An 18,451-nucleotide genomic window follows, 5' to 3' on the forward strand; every position below is an offset into this window, starting at 1 on the left:
GAGAGGAACCCCCCTTTTATCATTGAATGAAAGGTTTGTTTTTTTTTCACTGTTAGTGATTTTATTCTGTGGTAAAATGGAATTTAAGTGAATTTTAAAAGAGCATCATAAAAGGCATGCTATGGAAACTTAAGAATAGTATGGTTAGAGAAAGAAGAAATAACAATACATTCTGTTACACAAATGTTTATCTTCTCAATGTCTTATTTCCTTAATTTCTTTTGTTTTATTTTAGTGTATTTAACTCAAGCTTTTGTATTGTAAAACAAGGCAAATTACATTTGAGTACAGTAGGTATTTGCCTATTTTGCTGTTCAAAATTAATTTAATACTGGTATGTTGTCATGTGGTTTGTATTCTTCTTAGTGAGTTTGGGGGAGGAATAGAAAGAAAACAGGAGGGACTTCCGGCGATGACGTGCAGGAGGCGGAAGTGAACGGGGATAGCTCCGTGGCCTCGCTCCCCAGAATCGGTAAAGAAAATCTACAAAATTAATTGTAATCGCTGCCGGACTTAAGGACAGGCTGCAGGAGTCCTTGCTGCGGATTTTTGGCCCTGACTGGCCCGTGGGGGATGCGCAGATCGAGCGTCCGAGGGAAATCTGAACGCCGCCTGCATCGCCCGCGTGCGGCCAAGATGGCCGCGGCAGCTCAGTCTGGGGAACCTCTGCTGGCGTCTGTGAACGAAGAGGCCCTGCAAAAAATATCGCAGCGGGTGACGGAAGCGCTAGATGGCCGGCTGTACAAGCTCCAGACCGCGATGGAAGATATAAAAGCGGCGGTTGAAGGCCATGCTAAGCGACTGGATACCGCGGAGGGGATTATATCTGATCTGGGAGACCGGCTGGTGACCTCAGAAAGGACCATAGTGGACCTCCAAAATAGACAACACGAGATCCTTGCTAAGGTGGAGGAACAGGAGGACAGAGGACGTCGGAATAACCTCAAAATTATAGGCCTGCCAGAGGAGGTGAAGGAAGGGGACTTACGAGATCTGGTGGAGAAATGGCTCCCTCAGCAGGTAGGCCTCCTCCTTGCGGGAGACCAGCTACAATGTGAACGGGTGCACCGTGTGGGACCCATGCGAGAGGGCCTTGGACGGCCGAGGCCAGTTATGGCCAGGATCCTTAATTGGGACCATAAGACTAGGCTTTTGCGGTCCTACCGCCAAAAAAATGAGGTGATCTACAATGGTCACAGACTACTGTTGTTTAATGACTTCTCGGCTAGCACGGCTGCGCAGCGGAAGGCCATGGCCCCGGCTTGCACCGCACTACACAACCGAGGCATACGATTCGCCCTCCTCTATCCGGCGAAACTGCGCGTCCAGCATGAAAATAAAACCCTCTTTTTTAATTCCAAGGAGGAAGCGGAGCGGTTTGTGGCGAGCCTTCCCCAGCTGGCCGGGGACTGAAGAGCGGACTTTTTGGTGGCCTGATACTCTGTTCTTGGTTTATTATCTTTTGCCAACCACAGTTCCTGTTTACCTGCGTGCCTCGGGGCGAGTTTGACTCCCTTACTGTGTTCGGAGGAACCTGTTTTTTTTGTGTTTTTGTTTCCTTCTCCTCCTTTGAGGGGGCACTGCTAGAGAGTTTGCTCTGCTACCTTGGGGCCACCCTCGGGGACTGGCATTCCCTGTTCTCATGTTTCATGTCCTTATTGGACTTTGCTAACCAGATGTGCAAGTTCTGCATCCTATTTGAGACTGATTGTTTTTTTTTTTTGAGGTTTCCTTTTTTGTACGTGGGACATTGCGTCAGCTTACTGTTGGCTTCTTGTTACTCTTGATGCCTCTGTTGAATCTGTTCTGGCAGCGACTGGGGGAGATGAGGTTGGAGAAGGGGAGGTAACGATTGGTGTGCTATACTTCTGGAGCTCGGTAAATTGAGCACCATGGGGTATGGGGGGGGGGACTTTTGCTGATAGTATGGATGTGTTGTGTGGTTGTGGGTATGTGTGTTAGTAAGCTGGGGTGGGTAGGGGGGATGACCTTACAGTTTCCTTTAGAGACCGGTGTAACACCAGTACTATTTCTCACTGGGCCTAGGCTGGGAGGCCTGGAGGGATTTTTCGTGAGTAGGGTCCGAGGTCCAAGGAGCCCCGGTCACATACTGTTTTTTGCAGCCAGTATTCCCTTCATGTGATGGCGCCTGTTAAAGTTGTTACTATGAATGTGGATGGCATCCACTCCCCAATTAAACGGACTAAATTATTTACTTTATTTAAACGTATGAAAACGCAAGTAGCGCTTTTGCAAGAGACCCATTTGGGAGATGGGGAACACGCTAAATTAAAAAGAGACTGGGTGGGTCAGGCCTATTACTCGTCTTATAATAGGAGACAACGGGGAGTGGCCATCCTTATTCACAAAAATTTACCGTTCCAGCTTGAACGCCTTTGCCAAGATGAGGAAGGTAGATATGTTTTGGTGGCGGGCTCTTTGTATCAACAACGTATTGTGTTTTGTGCCATTTATGCGCCCAACGTATACTCCCATGGTTTTTTTGCTTCTTTGGCCACTCTTTTGGCCAATTTTTCTAACTATAGTTTGGTACTGGGTGGTGACTTTAATATTGTTGCAAGCCGCCAACTTGATTATGCACCCCCTAAGCTAGCCTCCCGGACGGAGGGGGGGGGAGGGCGTAAACCTCCTGTGTCAGGAACTTGGGTTGCTGGATATTTGGCGGATTTTACACCCGCAGGAGCGTGATTTTACCTTTTTTTCACACCCTCACAATGTTTATTCTCGGCTTGATTATTTGCTAATCTCTGATCAATGCTTCGCTAAGGTACAAGACGCCACTATAGGGACCATCTCAGTATCCGACCATGCCCCAGTATCTATGGTTCTACAATGGGGTTTGGGGGCCCGGCCCTTGCACTCTTGGCGCATGAGACCTGATCTTTATTTAGATAAAGAGTTTCATGGGTATCTGCAGGCATGTTGGAAGGATTATGTTGAGCTTAATACTACTGTGGGTGTTTCCCCCTCGACTGTATGGGAGGCCGGGAAGGCGGTAATGCGAGGGGCGGTTATTGCCTATGTTGCTAAGAAAAACCGCCGTTGCAATGCAGAAATTTTAAGACTGACGGGAATTCTCAAAGCTGCTCAGGGGGCTCACATGGGGGGTTTGTCCCACGATGCTAAGGCCCTTGTAGATCGGGCGCGGGAGACTTTAAATAATTTGTTGCATCAACGGGCTTCCAAATCCCTCCGCTATTACCGCTATTACCGCTATCACCTGTATCAATATGGTAATCGGGCAGGTCGACTTATGTCGCACCTAGTTCGGCCCCGTGGTCAACGAGCCTCGATTGTTGGTATCCGAGACAATAACGGGGTGCATCAGACCACTCCTACTGCCATAGCAAACCGGTTCTTAGAGTATTTCCGGACTCTCTATTCTTCCCAGCCTATGCATCAGGACCTGGCTAATCAGATGTTTGCAGCCTTCCCATGGCCTCAGCTAACATCAGAGCATTTGGAGAAGTTAAATTGTCCCATTTCTACCCCGGAAATTTATGCAGTGATTAAGGCGCTGCGGCTTGGGAAGGCGGCGGGGCAGGATGGATTTGGCTCTGAGTATTATAAGATCCTCAACTTTGGGGTGCTTGCCCCGTTGCAAGCTTATTATGCTGACTTACTGCATGTCGACGCTCTTTCACCCGCCTCCAATCAGTCTGTTATAGTCGTCCTTCCCAAGCCGGGGAAGGATCCTTTGGAGGTGGGATCCTATCGCCCCATCTCGCTACTAAATGTAGACATAAAGATACTTGCTTCTATCTTAGCGGCTCGAGTGTCTGATATTTTGCCAACCCTAATTCATGAGGATCAGACTGGTTTTATTAAGGGACGACAAGGGGTGCGGAATGTTCGGAGATTGCTGGCCACACTGAATTACCAGACCGAAGCTGAAGCATTGATCTTAAGCCTAGACGCTGAAAAAGCGTTCGATTCTATTTCATGGGAGTATATGTTCTGGGTATTACAACGGTATGGGTTCTCCGGGGCTTATTTACAATGGTTACATATTCTGTACAAAAACCCCAGTGCCACTCTTTTACTTAATGGGATACCTACCGAGGCTTTTCCTATCTCACGGGGTGTTCGCCAGGGGTGCCCCCTATCCCCTCTGTTATTTATTATGGCACTAGAGCCCTTGGCCACATGCCTTAGACGTGAGAGGACTATTAGTGGGCTCAGTTTGGATGGTCACCCCCTAAAACTGGCTATGTTTGCCGATGACCTCCTTCTATTTGTGGGGAAGCCGCGCACCAGTGTACCGGCCATTATTAATCTGTTTGACCGCTTCCATTTGATAACCGGTCTAAAAATAAATTATGATAAATCCGAGGCTCTGGCCTTGCGGGCTGATCTCCCAGCTACGTGGGATGGAGTGTTTCCTTTTCGGTGGGCCTCGGACAAGCTCAAGTACCTGGGAGTCTGGATTCCGAGGGACTTGAAGAAGTTGTATTCCTTAAATATAGCCCCCTGTGTTGCCAAATTTCAGGCGCAACTAGTTATGTGGAAACAGCTACCGTTGTCACTCTTTGGCAGGGGCGCCCTTGTCAAAATGGTGTTGGTCCCCAAACTATTATATCTCCTTCATATGCTCCCCTGCTGGCTGACGGTGGCTGATGTCCGTCGCTTACGCTCCAGCATTCAACGTTTTCTGTGGCGGGAGAAACGCGCCCGTTTAGCCTATAGAACTATGGAATATCCGAGGGAGTGGGGAGGGCTTAATTTGCCGGATTTCCGGTTGTATAATGTAGCCTGCCAAATGCGGTTTATAGGAGAATGGTTGACGGGCACTTATCGCTACTGTGAAGAAGGACTGTTGGGCTGTATGTCATCCCCGGGGTCACCTCTAAGCCTTATACAAGTGCGGGCTGAACAACGTCGCCGTGCTTATTATCCCAAGGTTTTTTTAGCGCCCTGTATCCGCGCTTGGCGATGGATGCGGAAAAAACATAATTTATCGGGAGGGCGGTCCCTGTTGCTGCCTTTTCTGAAAAATGTAGAATTTCTCCCGGGTCGGGAGAGTGGCTTGGTGTTTCGCACTTGGGCGGACCATGGGGTGCTGTTTGCATTTCACATGTATGACTCTCTTTCAGGTGTGCTATTGGACTTTGCCACGCTGGCACGCACCTTCCAATTGCCCGTGAAGCACTTTTACGCTTTTCTTCAAGCTCGCCATTACTTAACTGCTTGTGCCTGGACGAAGTCGGAGTTGGAGGCGGAACTGAAATTTGCCAATTCCATCTTTGATACTGCCTACTTGCGAAACACTATTACCTGCTGGAAAAAACTTGGCCAGAAATTAGGCGGTGCTGCGCCAATTCGTAGCCTGGCTGATCGATGGTCCACTGTTTTGGGATCTCCTGTTACTGAGCGACAGATGGCGAGCTGGTGTCGCAACCTATATAAGCTATTACCTGACTTGGGATTACGTGAGCTTCAGTTTAAGCTTTTTCACTGTCTGTATTACGACGACGTCCGTCGGTTTCGCATGAAGTTGGCTCCATCTCCTGACTGCACTAAGTGTGGGAATGCTGCAGGCACGTTGCTCCACAGGTTGATCGACTGCCCATTGCTTCGACCCTTTTGGCAGGCCGTGTTGACGGTGGTGGGCACGTGCACAGGAGAACCCATCCGTCTCACCGGCTGGTTGCTACTTACCTGTACTGCACCTCGCCGTTTGCCGGGCAGTGGTTCTAAGGCCCGCTTTGAGCGCGTAGCTGTTTTGATGGCTTGTCGCACCATTCTTGCGGTTTGGACAGAACCTTTGGCGACGCCTACGCTTGCCGCTTGGTATGGACGAATGGCCTCCCTGGCACATATGGAGAGACTGGACTACATGGCTGGCAGGAGGCGGCCTGATAATCATTATTGTACTTGTTGGGATGTTTGGTTTAACAATCTTCCTAAATCTCTTCAAGAGGACTTACGACATACTGGGTACACTACGCAATGGTCATCTAAAGATAGGGGGGCAGGGAAAGGGGGGGTTAAGGTATGAATGGGAATGTATGTGATGTATGGGGGAGGATAGGGGATTGGGACGGGGAACGGATATTGGGGTGAAAATACAAAAATATGGTGGGAAGTCTGTTGTGGCTATGGTTGTACTATGTTATTTTTGCTATTATGGTTCTATTTTGTACTTTACTCTTGCTTGGGTGGCGGAGGCCACTTCCCACCTGTTAATAAAAAGTATTTTGACAAAAAAAAAAAAAAAGAAAGAAAACAGGAGATGTGACTGGTTGATCTTGTGTGAGTGTAAATGTTACATATATATATTTAAATAGTTTACTTTTTCTCACTGTTTACCTTATTTACACCATACTGACCTTATCATATGCCTTTTATTGTCCCCTCATTTTTCCTCCACATTTTTATCCATTATTCTTTATCCTATATTTAATTTTTACTCGAGTAAACACCTTTTTTAAATTTACATTTTTTAATGTATATGTATCTTTAGGTTTTCAGATTTCCCTGATATAACCACGTTTCCCATAAGGAGCCTTTTGACCTTTTTCAAACAGTAATACTCTGTGTGCTTGATCTTTGGAGAAGCCGATACATATAAAAAGGTATGGTCTCTACATTTTCATTAATTTTTAAATATCTTTAATTAGTTGTTATCATTTAATTTTTATTATTTATGCTTTTATTTTGTAACTATTGTGTTATCTAGTTTTTATGTCATTTCTGGCATAAACCCTCCCCCCATCAGTATCAGGCTTTCCTCCCTGGCCATCACCTTCCCATCAAAGCCCTCCCTCAAAGGCCCTCCAGGCCCCCCCCCCCCCCCCCCCAATAGCACCAGAGCCACTCTCCCCTCCCCCTCATGAGGTACCTTTTCAATCCCTGGTAGGGCCCAGAGTGCTCCCCAGGCTCTGAGCCAGCTGCCACCAACATTCAATATGGTGCCTTTGTCCCCTACCATAAAGACACGGAGGGACTACGTGACACTACCTGGCATCACCTGGAATGCTTTAGATACGCTGCTTAAACATGCTGCTGTAAACAAACATTTTTGCCTCATGTTATTTATTTCCTGAAGTATGAACTATGCTGTTTATAGAACTTAGTCAATATTTGTCATGCACCTTTTTATTGCCATGTTGCAATGTTTAATTGCTGCTACTTTATAAATTGGTATGCACTGTTTTTTTTAAAGCTGCAAATGATCTTTGCTAATCTGCTGCTATTCTAATGTACTGTAAGCCATTTGGGGTGAATTTCATTTTTAAAAAGGTGGATACTAAATCCAAATAAATAAAATTCACCTTTGTGTTTCCCTTAAAATGTGACCCTCAAGTTAATATCGTTGATAGTCACCCAGCTGAAAGAGGTTGGTGTCTACTTTCTTTTCAGATACCACTTCAGTTTCCATGTCTGGAGCATCTTTCATTTTCCAATGCAGAAAAGACATCTTGTTTGGATACTGTTTGGCAGAAGTGTCATAGGTCTTACCCTGCCAGGGCCCTCTGTGACCCATTCATTCCTGGGTTTCTGAATTCTCCGTGGCAGTGGGGACAGATATCTTAGAGGCTGTACAGTTGCAGTGGTTTTTAAAATCATAACAAATTCCTTTTTCAGGTGACACTGATTTCCTTTTCTATTGCAGACAGCTGAAAGCAAATGGGGGCGAGCCTTAAGCCTTCCAGGTGGTATTTGCCTTAGGACCAAAACACCACAGTTGTTAACTGTGAATAATAGTCATTCAGGTCGATTCTGTAAAGTGCGCTCGGCCGTGCGCACTGTTTAACAGGGGCTTGGCCGCATGTTTTGGAGGGGCGTCTATTACCCCTTATTCTGCAAAGGGTTTAGCGCCTCGAAACTGCACAGCCAAACTCCCTGAAAACTAATAGCGCTCATCCCATGTAAATGCATGTCGATGAGGCTATTAGTCAGTCACCCCTGTTTCGAAAAGTAAAATGTGTGGCCAATCCGCACATTTTAAGCTCATAAATTAACCCGGAAAAGTGTACAGAAAAGTGATATTAAGTCGGAGGAACCAAAACTGTAAAAACATAAATAAATAAATAAATAAATAAAAAAATTTTAAAATGTGCCGGACGGTCCAGTTAGGAGAACGGATGCTCAATTTTACCAGCGTCTGTTTTCCTAACCAATTGCTGTCAGCGGGTTCAGAAATCCGACGCTCGTAAAATTGAGCTTCGGTTTCCTGAAGCCGCTGACAGAGCCATCTCTCCTGGGCCAAGGAGGCATTAGGGGAACGTAATCGCCCCTAGCGCCTCCTTTTAGCACGGACCCCTCATTTAAATATAGGATTGCGTGCCCAGGAGAGGTGGCCGGCCGCACGTCGGGAGAGCGAGCGTTCAACATGGAGCGCTCGTTCTCCTGCGATCTTTACAGAATTGGCCTGTGTTAATTTGTGTCTATGAGGAACACTTCTATTGTGACAAACCTACAAATTGTAGGATTAGCATCCAATTTTAATCCTCAGAATTGTCTGAGGATTGTAATTAGGTGTTGTGGGATATCCCCAGCATTCCTACCATCCTGAAGCTGGAGTCATTGAGTGGGAAATTAAGTAAAGGGTAACAGTCTCAGAAAGAGAATTGGATACCAGGAACCAACTTCAGCTTTTTCAGTTTTTCTGAGTTGGTGTTAAAATCAGCTGCTCTCAGAAAAATGCTTGCAACTTGTCAAAGCAAGCTCTGGAACCACTTAAGCTTCAGAATGAAAGTTATTTATGTCTAAATTTAAAATCAAACCTTCCTTGTCAGGGATGCTTTGTTTATAAGAACCACCCTAACCTCTTGTACTGGGGTAAAAGTAATATAAAAACTGAGGCAATATTGATAATTTCCCTGTAAATCTAGTTTTCATTCTGATTTTTGAATTAAAAGTTGAACACGCATGGTAGGGAATGTTCTTAATATTGTCCTGTTTCTTAGGGAATGAAAGAATCTATTTCTGCACTAGAAATTGCTTTAAAACCATTTCCCTCAGATATTGAAAGTAACATTTTGACAGCCTTTCTGTACATTTCATACTGCACTGTGTATTTAGATGCACTAGAGAAATAAGTAGCAGTGATAAATGAGTTACTTTCAGGACTGCACTTGAAAATTTGGGGGTCCATTTTCAACTGCTGTGCGGCTCAGCTATTTAGCTGTATAAACATATCTAGTTAACTACCTTAAAGTTACTAACTGGCTAACTTTAGTGCAGCCCTATGACTTGTCTAGAGTTAGCTGCATAAGTTAAGCAGCTAACTCCGAATATCAGTTAGCGGCTTAACTTGTGCGGCTAACTCCACTCCTCCTTGGAATAGCTCTTGTCTGCCCATGGATTGCCCCCTTTCTTATCCAGCTAAATTCTAGCCAGATAAGGGCTAAATATATCCAGGTAAGCCATTTAGATGGTTAACTATTGTTATTCATCGAAATGGCTTTTGACTATGGATCTCATGGTTTAAAATCATGCTAGCTGTTTGGCTTTCACACTTGTGAAACTACACAGGTTTAATTTACTGCGAGTTCTGGAAGGAGAAGAAATTCTACAGAGAAAATAAGCAACCAGAATTTTTTTTGCAAAACTGCAGGAATATTTCCCCCCCCCCTAAAAAAAGGGCTAAATTGAAGAATTGTGGTGAAGTCCCAGAGTGCTTTTTTGCTGCAATTTTTGACTTTTGCACAAGTTTTGTTCCGGATAGCTTGAGACCTTTTTAAAGAAGAGAGGCAAACTGCTTTACAAAAACTTCACAGCTGTTTTGGCCTACTTTATAATCAACAACCTTATCGTATCATCTCTACTGAGGAACCCTCGCCGGTATATCCCGCTCTGCGGACCATTGCCATATCATCTCTTCAGAGGACTTCTCTTTGGGTATACCCCACTTCACAGACCTAGTGGCACCTCTGTGTCTGTGTGACTGTTTAATACACTCCCCGCTCTGCGGGCAGTGTCGCTTTCTCTTCTCTCTCTCCAGTACTTGCTGTTCCATGCACCCGCAGCTGAGACCTCGCCTCCCGACGGTGAGGCTCATGGGGCTCTTCCCCATGGGCGGTACCATCTCTCACCTCGACCCGGGGCCCACATACCCACAAACCCTAACACTAATATGATCTATAATTCCTGCCAGCCTTGCAGCCCAATAATATACCTTTAAGTTTGGAAGAGATATACAACATTGATCTTTATTCAGCCATAAAGTGCTAGTCTGGAACTAACTCACTTTGGATTGTGTCGAATGAATAGCTTTCAGTTAAAAAGCCATTTGCTTTGTTTTAAACCAAAATATGAGACTTGGGTTTCATTCTTGATACTTCACTTTCTTTGTGCCCACAACTCAACTCCATTCTAAAATCTACATTTCATAAATTATGATTAGCACAGCATCAAAATACATTTTAACACAATTTGATTTTTGGAATGTGGTCAAGCTGTTGTACTTAGTTTGTTAGATTATTAGCCAATATTTTTATGTCCGTTAGATTATTGTAAGAGCGGTGGTGGTCCCACTTCACAAATTATAGGCCAGTTAGCCTCACCTCGGTGGTGGTAAAATTAATGGAGACTCTGCTGAAAGAAAGGATAATGAACTACCTACAATCTGGGGTCTTGCTCGATCCATGACAGCACAGATTCACCAGGGGAAGGTCTTGCTGTTATAATTCGGTGTGGTTGTGGAGCCCTGGGTCGTAGTGAGAATTGACTCCACCCACAGGGAGGAGCCCTGTGGGGACTTACTACAACAGGCTCTTAGTCTTAACAGACAGACACAGAGGAATATCTTTATTAAGCAGGAACGTAGGTCTCCCACAAAGTGGGTAGAAGCTTCGTCTGGAGTGAGGTGGTGAGATGCTGGTCCTCCTGGTAGCAAGCGGGATATGCCGTGAATCAGGTGGTGAAGACACAAGCACTCGTAGCAGAGAGGCAGAGTAGACAAGAGCACTCATGTAGTGGAGTTGAGGCAGGTAACAGAGAACACTCGGTAGTGGCCCGAGGGAACGGGATATTCCGGAGGTCTTGTTACCGAGGTGGTAGATGATGGTACTCACAGACAGAAGCAAAGGATTCCTGCAAGCGAGATGGCCCTCCGAGGAGCGGATAGCCAAAGTAAGTAGGCCCCCAAGGAGCGGGTACCTAGGTTCAGTTTCAGTAGTCAGGAACGAGTACTGTGAAGCAAAGAGATGGTCTCTGTAGGAGTGGAATCAGGCAAGACGGAAGTCCTTGTTAACTCATTGAAAGCTTGTAAGAAACAGGTTAAAATACCTTTTGGCGGGTGACGTCACTGGAAGGCACGCCCCTGAGGTTCCCGCCAAGATGGCAATAAGATGGGGCTTGTGCGCGTGTGCGCTTAGGTAACTCCAATTCCAAAATGGCATCTGGGATTGCCCACGTCGTCCCAGGGATGCTGGGGAGAGCGGCGTTTGCAGGCTAAGGCCAAGAGAGTCTTGGAAATCAAAGGAGCAGGTAGAAGAGAGGTGAGAAACAGAGGTCGCAGCCATTTGCGACCGACGGGTGCAACACCTGTCAGACGAATCTAATTGATTTCTTTGATGGGGTGACTAGAGAATTGGATCAGGAAAGAGCGCTCGATGTGATTTACTTGGATTTTAGTAAAGCCTTTGATACGGTCCCACATAGAAGGCTTGTGAACAAATTAAGAAGCTTGGGAGTGAGTGCCATGGAGGTGGCATGGATTACAAACTGGTTGACAGACAGAAGACAGAGTGTGATGGTAAATGGAAACTACTCTGAAGAGAGAACGGTGTTAAGTGGAGTGCTGCAGGGATCGGTTTTGGGACCGGTTCTGTTCAATGTCTTTGTGAGCGACATTGCAGAAGGGATAGAAGGTAGAGTTTGTCTATTTGCGAATGATACTAAGATTTGCAAAAGAGTGGACATGCCGGAAGGAGTGGACAGAATGAGATGTGATTTAAGGAAGCTTGAAGAGTGGTCGAAGATATGGCAACTGGGATTCAATGCCAAGAAGTGCAGAGTCATACATCTGGAATGTGGCAATCTGAAGGAACTGTATGTGATGGGGGTGAAGCACCACTGTGCACGGAATAGGAGATAGACCTTGGAGTAATAGTGTCTAGAGATCTAAAGATGGCGAAGCACTGTGATAGGCGACAGCTAAAGCTAGAAGAAGCTAGGCTGCATAGAGAGAGGAATATCTAGTAAGAAAAAGGAAGTGATAATTCCCTTGTACAGGTCCTTGGTGAGGCCTCACCTAGAGTACTGTGTTCAGTTTTGAAGACCTATCTCAAAAGGGACAGAGACAGATTGGAGGCGGTGCAGAGAAGGGTGACCAAAATAGTGGGAGGTCTCCATCAAATGACTTATGAGGAGAGGTTGAAGGACCTAAATATGTATACCCTGGAGTAGAGAAGGAGCAGAGGAGATATGATACAGACCTTCAGATACTTGAAGGTTTTAATGATGCACGATCAACAACAAACCTTTTCCACTGGAAAGAATCCAATAGAACTAGGGATCACGAATTGAAATTCCGGGGAGGATGACTCAGAATCAATGTCAGGAAATATTTCTTCACGGAGAGGGTGATGGACCCCTGGAATGCCTGGTGGAGGAGGTGGTGAAGACAAAAGGGCATGGGATAAACACTGTGGATCCCAAAGGCAAGGGGGAGGGGGAATGAAGTAAGAGATATGGGGGTAACTTGCTGATGTGGCGAGTACTACTCTTAACAAATAAGCCTTCATACTGTGATGCAATTCCATCATCGCCGCTGCTTCAACAGCAGGGGGAAAAGAGGAAAGAGGAATTGGATTCAGCCAATAACCAACAAGGAGATTGAACTGTACAATCTGGGAAAACAAATAAACATGGGAGTAACTTGCTTGATGCGGCGGTTACTACCCTTAACCAAAAAGCCTGATACTACACTTCTGATGCAACTTCAACATTGCTCTCTGCTTCAACTGTGGCAGGGAGGGGGGGGGGGGGGCGGTAGGGAAATTGATCTCAAACAGTAACCAATAAGAACCCTGAACTTGGCGGTCTGAATAACTGATAGGTATGGGAAACTGATAACTATGGTAGCTTGCTGGGCAGACTGGATGGGCCATAAGGTCCTTTTCTGCCATCACTTCTATTTATCTATGTAGCTCCAGACACGTGTGCATGGATTTATGCACACAGCCCTTTTAAAATCTACCTTTCAGTGATTCCCCCATTTCTCTCTCCCATGCTTGAATATGTTTGGGAGGCACTTTAAATTCTGCCTTAAGTAAACATTACAATTTTGAAGTAATCCCCTTTAATATGTCAACTTTATCACAGTGGGTTTCAAACAGGGTTTTTTGATGCACTAGAGATTCAGTGATCTCCCTAGAGGAGATGAAATACCTTACTTGAGCAAATGCTAGAAAGTCAGGGGGACAATAAGTAAATCTGCAGCTCTAACACTAAATTTTAAAAAGGGAAACTTTGATAAAATGAGGAAAATAGTTAGAAAAAAACTGAAAGGTGCAGCTGCAAAGGTTAAAAGTGTTCAACAGGCTTGGACATTGTTTAAAAATACAATCCTAGAGGCGCAGTCCATATATATTCCGCGCATTAAGAAAGGTGGAAGGAAGGCAAAACGATTACCGTCATGGTTAAAAGATGAGGTGAAAGAGGCTATTTTAGCCAAAAAAACATCCTTCAAAAATTGGAAGAAGGATCCATCTGAAGAAAATAGGATAAAACATAAGCATTGTCAAGGTAAGTGTAAAACATTAATAAGACAGGCGAAGAGAGAATTTGAAATGAAGTTGGCCATAGAGGCAAAAACTCATAATAAAAACTTTTTTAAATATATCCAAAGCAAGAAACCTGTGAGGGAGTTGGTTGGACCATTAGATGACAGAGGGGTTAAAGGGGCTCTTAGGGAAGATAAGGCCATTGCAGAAAGACTAAATGAATTCTTTGCCTCCGTGTTTACTAATGAGGATGTTGGGGAGATACCAGTTCCGGAGATGGTTTTCAGGGGTGATGACTCAGACGAACTGAACGAAATCACTGTGAACTTGGAAGATGTAGTAGGCCAGATTGACAAACTAAAGAGTAGCAAATCACCTGGACCGGATGGTATGCATCCTAGGGTTCTGAAGGAACTCAAAAATGAAATTTCTGATCTATTAGTTAAAATTTGTAACCTATCATTAAAATCATCCATTGTACCTGAAGACTGGAGGGTGGCCAATGTAACCCCAATATTTAAAAAAGGCTCCAGGGGCGATCCGGGTAATTATAGACCAGTGAGCCTGACTTCAGTGCTGGGAAAAATAGTAGAAACTATTCTCAAGATCAAAATTGTAGAGCATATAGAAAATCCACTAAGGAGTGCAAGAAGACTCTAGGTCCAATAATTTCATTTTCAATATTATTTATTTCAAGTTTTAAATGTTCCAAGGAGCCACTCCTGTTTTAAAGTAATGCACAAATGAATGACTGCTTCAGGGTCCCCCGACACGGACCCCGTGTTTCGCCCGAAGGCTGCGTCGGGAGGGACAGTCTATATTTTCAACAAAAGCTAAAAGAGAACGAAATATCAGCATTAAAAGTAATGGACCAATTTAAGGGTACAGAGTATATCTAGTAACGCCGAGACACGTACCTTAAAGTCAGCTGAGGAGTTCACACAGCTCAAAACGGCAAGGAGGGCGGGCGGCTAGACTAAACTCAGCGTTTTAAAGAACTATTTTGGCGCGTTTTTTACCACCAATCAGAGAAGAGAGTCAGCTAACCAATCAGAGCAGGACAGCCTGCACGCAACAACATGAGAAATGTCATTCTACACAAACGAATATTGAAAGTATATGCAGATGAAGAAGTTTTTTTGTTTGAAAGTACATACAGATAAAAAAATATATATACAGATGAGACTGTCCCTCCCGACGCAGCCTTCGGGCGAAACACGGGGTCCGTGTCGGGGGACCCTGAAGCAGTCATTCATTTGTGCATTACTTTAAAACAGGAGTGGCTCCTTGGAACATTTAAAACTTGAAATAAATAATATTGAAAATGAAATTATTGGACCTAGAGTCTTCTTGCACTCCTTAGTGGATTTTGTTTACGATTTGTGGAGTGCAGTATTGCTCCTTCTTTATATTTGGAGAGCATATAGAAAGACATGATTTAATGGGACACAGTCAACATGGATTTACCCAAGGGAAGTCTTGCCTAACAAATCTGCTTCATTTTTTTTGAAGGGGTTAATAAACATGTGGATAAAGGTGAACCGGTAGATGTAGTGTATTTGGATTTTCAGAAGGCATTTGACAAAGTCCCTCATGAGAGGCTTCTACGAAAACTAAAAAGTCATGGAATAGGAGGCGATGTCCTTTCGTGGATTACAAACTGGTTAAAAGACAGGAAACAGAGAGTAGGATTAAATGGTCAATATTCTCAGTGGAAAAGGGTAAACAGTGGAGTACCTCAGGGATCTGTATTGGGACCGGTGCTTTTCAATATATATATAAATGATCTGGAAAGGAATACGACGAGTGAGGTTATCAAATTTGCGGATGATACAAAATTATTCAGAGTAGTTAAATCACAGGCAGACTGTGATACATTACAGGAGGACCTTGCAAGACTGGAAGATTGGGCATCCAAATGGCAGATGAAATTTAATGTGGACAAGTGCAAGGTGATGCACATAGGGAAAAATAACCCTTGCTGTAGTTCCATGTTAGGAGCTACCACCCAGGAAAAAGATCTAGGCATCATAGTGGATAATACTTTAAAATCGTCGGCTCAGTGTGCTGCAGCAGTCAAAAAAGCAAATAGAATGTTAGGAATTATTAGGAAGGGAATGGTTAATAGAACGGAAAATGTCATAATGCCTCTGTATCGCTCCATGGTGAGACCACACCTTGAATACTGTGTACAATTCTGGTCGCCGCATCTCAAAAAAGATATAGTTGCGATGGAGAAGGTACAGAGAAGGGCAACCAAAATGATAAAGGGGATGGAACAGCTCCCCTATGAGGAAAGGCTGAAGAGGTTAGGGCTGTTCAGCTTGGAGAAGAGACGGCTGAGGGGGGATATGATAGAGGTCTTTAAGATCATGAGAGGTCTTGAACGAGTAGATGTGACTCGGTTATTTACACTTTCGAATAATGGAAGGACTAGGGGGCATTCCATGAAGTTAGCAAGTAACACATTTAAGACTGATTGGAGAAAATTCTTTTTCACTCAACGCACAATAAAGCTCTGGAATTTGTTGCCAGAGAAGGTAGTTAGTGCAGTTAGTGTAGCTGGGTTCAAAAAAGGTTTGGATAAGTTCTTGGAGGAGAAGTCCATTAATGGCTATTAATCAATTATACTTAGGGAATAGCCACTGCTATTAATTGCATCAGTAGCATGGGTTCTTCTTAGTGTTTGGGTAATTGCCAGGTTCTTGTGGCCTGGTTTTTGGCCTCTGTTGGAAACAGGATGCTGGGCTTGATGGACCCTTGGTCTGTCCCAGCATGGCAATTTCTTATGTTCTTATGTTCATTCCATATCTGTCAATCAACTCTCTAAAATTTAAAAGTCCCCCCCCCCCCACTGTCACTTGCTCAATACAAAAAAATTCCTTTATCCTTCCATTCCTCAAAAGCTGTAAGGTGTAGACCAGTGGGAAAATCCCTGTTATGAAAGAGTTGTGTCAAATAAAAATAACTTTGTTTGCCAACCAGTTTATCTCTCCATTGGGACCGGACTTTATAAGTGTTGCATAATGAAAACAGCATATACAACAATGATTTCCAAGAATGCCTTGGTTGCCATGTTAATGCTTGGAGAGACATTAGACCTATTAAAAATTGCTCTAAAAATACCCACTGCTTCACATTATTCTTTTTATTTCAGTCTATTATTGTTCGCAGTTGGGATGCAGAATAGTACCTAAGCAAATTAGGGAGTCCCAAACCCTCTCTAAATTTAGGCTGGAACATAACTAAATGAGATACCTTAGGGAGTCTGCGCCTCCGGATAAAGTTGAAGATCTTCTTCTGCCAAGATTGTAATATAACAGAGGAAATATAAATAGGCAATGTCATAAAAAGATACAGAAATCTGGGCAAAATATTCATCTTAGTGGTTGCGATCCTCCCCAACCAAGAAAATCCATACTCCTCCCACTTATCCAAGTCTTTCACTATGGCTGTTACTAATGGGATGTAGTTCAATTTAAATAGATCCTCTACACAGCCACTAATATAGACCCCCAGATAATGAATTTTCTGTTTAGCCCATTTGAAAGGGAACGTCTGCTTAATATGCCCAATACTATGATCCTTAGCTGAAACATTCAGGATCTCGGATTTATCTAGATTAACTTTAAAACCCAATACAGCACTGAACTGTTCCAGAGTAAACAATATGTCATCAGTAAATAGGGATAATGTCAAGTGAGTGTTTCCAAACTGTATGCCCTTAATGTTTGAGTCTGCTCTTACTCTGGTGGCAAAGGGTTCCAAGAACAAAGCAAAGGGAAGTGGGGACAAGAATCCCTGTCTTGTGCCCCTGCTCACCAGAAAGCTTTCCCCATACCTCCCCCCCCCCCCCACCCCCCCATTGACTTTAACACAGGCCTGCAGGTTCTCGTACAATTTCTTAATCCAACCCATAAAATAGGATCCAAAGTGCATCTTATCCAGAGTCTTAAACTAAAATGACCCGTGCACCATGGCAAATGCTTTTTCAGCATCAATAGGTAGAAGAAAGGATGGAATTTTCTTCTTTTTTTTTTTTTTATACTTTATTGATTTTCTCAAAAAACATTTACATGTAATAAGAAAAGGAAAATTGTGCGTTAGAACATAATTAGCATTACAATACACTCAATCATAAAGGAAAAAAAAAAGTATGTAACTAACACAATACAGACCCCATAATCTTTGGGGGAGCATTTCTACTAAAATAATATTTAAAGGAAATTATGAAAAAACATAAAATTGAGAGAAATTATTCCATTTTCCCAAACTTTTTAACTCCTATATAAGGGCTGTATACCATTCAGCCACTTTTATCTTGAAGAAAAGTTTCTAAGTGCGCTGGGTCAACGAAAGTAAACTTATTCCTCTGATAGGAGATCATGCATTTACATGGATATTTTAGATAAAAGGTAGCCCCTAGGGCCAAAACCCTCTGCTTCATTAGCAAAAATTGTTTCCTTTTGTGTTGGGTTACCCTAGACACATCAGGAAAAATTTGTACTATTTGTCCACAGAAGGCATAATTTTTATTGAGGAAATATTTCTGAAAAACCAAGTTCTTATGGTTCTCCAATGCAAATGCCACTACCAAAGTAGATCTTCTTTTTAACCTACCAAATAAAATCAACAATTTTGTGCACATTGTCTGCAGCCATTCTATTGGGTATGCATCCAACTTGATCTGAGTGGACCAAGGAAATAATCCAATTCAACCTCTCAGTCAAAACTCTTGCTAATAAGCATTTTAA

The 18,451-nt window shown here is 43.8% G+C and overlaps 1 protein-coding gene across 4 annotated transcripts in view; it reads left to right on the top strand.

Annotated features, from left to right (window-relative positions):
• LOC115096451 (catechol O-methyltransferase A-like) overlaps positions 1–18,451 on the top strand; it is a 71,668-nt gene that overhangs the window by 37,352 nt on the left and 15,865 nt on the right. For 2 of the 4 annotated variants that reach the window (XM_029611078.1, XM_029611087.1), the window contains exons 2-3: positions 6,485–6,596; positions 7,384–7,608. The gene's annotated coding sequence lies outside the window, so the exon portion shown is untranslated. The remainder of the gene's footprint in view (positions 1–6,484; positions 6,597–7,383; positions 7,609–18,451) is intronic. The other 2 variants (XM_029611060.1, XM_029611069.1) reach the window with 1 other exon arrangement.

This window comes from Rhinatrema bivittatum, chromosome 1 (genome assembly GCF_901001135.1).
Source record: "Rhinatrema bivittatum chromosome 1, aRhiBiv1.1, whole genome shotgun sequence".
NCBI lineage: Eukaryota > Metazoa > Chordata > Amphibia > Gymnophiona > Rhinatrematidae > Rhinatrema > Rhinatrema bivittatum.